The 2,987-nt window shown below is 38.9% G+C and overlaps 1 protein-coding gene across 4 annotated transcripts in view; it reads left to right on the top strand.

Annotated features, from left to right (window-relative positions):
• Positions 1–2,987, top strand: part of grid2 (glutamate receptor, ionotropic, delta 2) — a 503,599-nt gene that overhangs the window by 264,861 nt on the left and 235,751 nt on the right. The window lies entirely within an intron of this gene.

Genomic DNA, 2,987 nt, shown 5'->3' with positions numbered 1-2,987 from the left:
GTGCAAAGTCTGGTGAGAAGACGGAATACCGTTCAGGCACAATGACCAGCCAGCATAATTAATTAATAACTAAACATAGAGCAGATAATTAATTATTAAGATATTAAACCAATGAGTCCTACAGCAACCCTTGTGGCTGACAGCCTAAACCTGTGGATGTGTATGCTACATGTGTGTTTCAACAACAACAACAAAAAACAACCTGTGCAGGACTGCTCGACAGGCCTTACCTGCTGTAGTGAGATTTATCCCCAATGATTTATTGTGAGTCAGTAAACTGCTCATGTACAGCAGGGGTTTAGATATGTGAGTGTGCCGGTATGTGGGCTGGCGATGATGGTTGTGGTGTGTGAGTGTTTTTTAGTGGGCGGTTATGGTTCAGGATGATAGGTGAAAAACTCTGAATGGCGACATTTTGTATTTGTTTGCTCACCTCCTACACACCTCTCTTTCTCTAGCCCATATATGTTTTGTAGTCCAACTGCAGTCACTGTAGGTTGTTCTTAGAACTGTTTGCAAGTGTCTGTACAGACACTGTACAGCTTAACATTGAACTCTTACTTACTAGGCCAAGACTTACTTTCAAATTATTTTTATACTTTTAAACCTTTTATAATGTAAGCAAAGTGTGTTTCTCTTGGGTACTGTCAAACTCTTCAAAGTGATTACAGACTTTTTGCCGCACCAGCACCTCTAGCTTTTTCACTCTCATTTAATGGTTGCCCACTTCAGAGTGATGTAACATTGGGCTGGGTTAATGCAACTGGCCCTTTAAGTCATTAGCAAAAAGCATTAATGAGCCTCATGCTTAGAACCCCTGCAGATTTAACAGTGTGTGATGTAGAGGGGATGAGGGCACTAATTCTCCAAAGTGCCCTAATAAGTAGAGGATTAGCAAAGCCTTCCATTAGCCAAAGCCTTGATGATGCTAAGCTAATGCGCTATAGCTGGACTAGAGCAATGCGGCTACAGCATTAGTTAGCATGACTGCTAAAATAAGGATGTGGAATCTGAATAATGCAGCTTATAATACATGACTGGCCTATTTAGCTCAAATATTCAGAGAAATGCAGACTTACTAAATGAACGCAATATAAATCCACAGGTGTACCTTCCCACACACACACACCCAGGCATACTTCTGCTCAAACATGTAGGTGATAGTAGATAGAAGATGAATCCTAAGCTCATTGGTTTGAAGGATAATGACCATGACTAAGCAATATGCTGAGACTTAGTGAAGTTTAATCATATATTGTTATGCTTTAATGAATTCCTCACAATGTGGACTTGCACAATGGGCAGTAAGATTGAAACTGGTTCAGCTTTGACTCATTAATCATCTACATCAATGCATGAGGAAATAGTTGCCTGAAATAACCCTTTAGCTATTGCCAAAAAGAAAAAAATCGTTACTAACAATGCATTGCCAATTAATTGCAGAATGGGCTTTGTGTTCACATATTCATCTTTGTATAAATATCTTCGAAATTAGATTTATGTCACTAAACTGCTTAAGACTTGTGAGACAACTGAAAAAGTTTTCCTTATAAAATGTAGCTTTTTGAGTGGACCAACCCCAGAGTTCAAGATAATTAAAGTGTCTTCAACAGAGGAATTGATTTAGTTTAAGGGTGACTTGTACATCTTAAAAGTGATGTATCCAAATTAAATCAGTAATGCTTGAATTATGTAATTAAACAACAAAAGCAATTATGCAGACGCTATGCTGTGCATCATTAATATGCAAATAAACACGCACATGCTTGGATTTGTTTGATGACAATGCATCCTCACAAAGCACTTTGAAATCCAACTCATGTCATATAGCTCTTATAATCTGTCAAACATGCACACATGCAATGTTTTATTCTGCTTTTCTCAGCACTAGGAATCTCTCTTCTAAAGCTTTTCTTTCTTGGAAACTTTCTTTTCTCTTTCTTTCTTTGGCTTTATTTTTGCAGTGTCGACAGATTAGTGTGTGGCTTTATACCGGCTGACTTTGTGTTCTTTAGATTGTGCTTTTTTGCTATTGTACATTGCCATTGCACCAATTGTGTGCGTATCTGTGTGTTTGTGTTCACTGTACTGTCTTTAAGCCTTTTCCCACTACTTTTTGTTTTACCCAGTGTCTCTGTGACAGGGTTTTAGCTAGAAGTGAAATAAACGTACAAAGTCTGGTGCTTAGCACACAGTGATGTGTGACGAAATATGAGTGGCCATGTGGGGAAGAGTAATTGAAGAGCCGACTGAAGGAGGAAAGAAATGTGCAAAAATCAAAATAGGGCTGGAGTATGGGTAGAAAAGAGGAAAGGGGGCTGTTTGTGTTTCCATGATGGATAACTAAAAATGGGGGGGCGCTGTTGGTGGGTGGAATAGAAAAGGTGGTTCAGAGGGATGCTAGAAAGGAGGCGGAAGAGGAAGGCAGATGACTCCAAATTGAGGACATTGTACAAGTCAGTGGCGCTTTAAGGCAGCTAAAATAAAAAATCACTGCAAGACTGCAGACTGAAACTTTGAAATGATTGGGGCTGATGGGTAAGCACTCAGAGTGGCTGTTTTGGACAAGAGGGGAGATAACAGGGCAGTGGGTTGAGAGGGTAGGAGGTAGAGGTGTTTTTGACAGCACTAGAGGTCTAGCAAGAATGAAAAGTGGAAGGGAGGTGAACTAAGCACAGATAGGGTCTTAGAGCTGAGAAACATTTAAACACTTTATCACAAACAACTGGAGGATTCTGGATAGTCGCTCTGGCACAAAAGGGCATCTTTTACAACATGGTTTTATAATACCACCATGAATTCACATTTTATAGACTCATAGTCCAACAATGTTTGACAATAGATTGCTTTATATTGTGTTATTGTTCATGAAGTAGCCTGGAGGTCAATCAATAATGTGGACATTGATAAAGCTTTGCTACAATCCAGGTTGAAGACTTAACTTTTCAGTAGCTAATTATATATATATATATACATATATATATATA

This window comes from Etheostoma spectabile, chromosome 5 (assembly GCF_008692095.1).
Source record: "Etheostoma spectabile isolate EspeVRDwgs_2016 chromosome 5, UIUC_Espe_1.0, whole genome shotgun sequence".
In the NCBI taxonomy this organism is placed as follows: Eukaryota; Metazoa; Chordata; class Actinopteri; order Perciformes; family Percidae; genus Etheostoma; species Etheostoma spectabile.
This window is presented reverse-complemented; position numbering and strand designations above follow the sequence as displayed.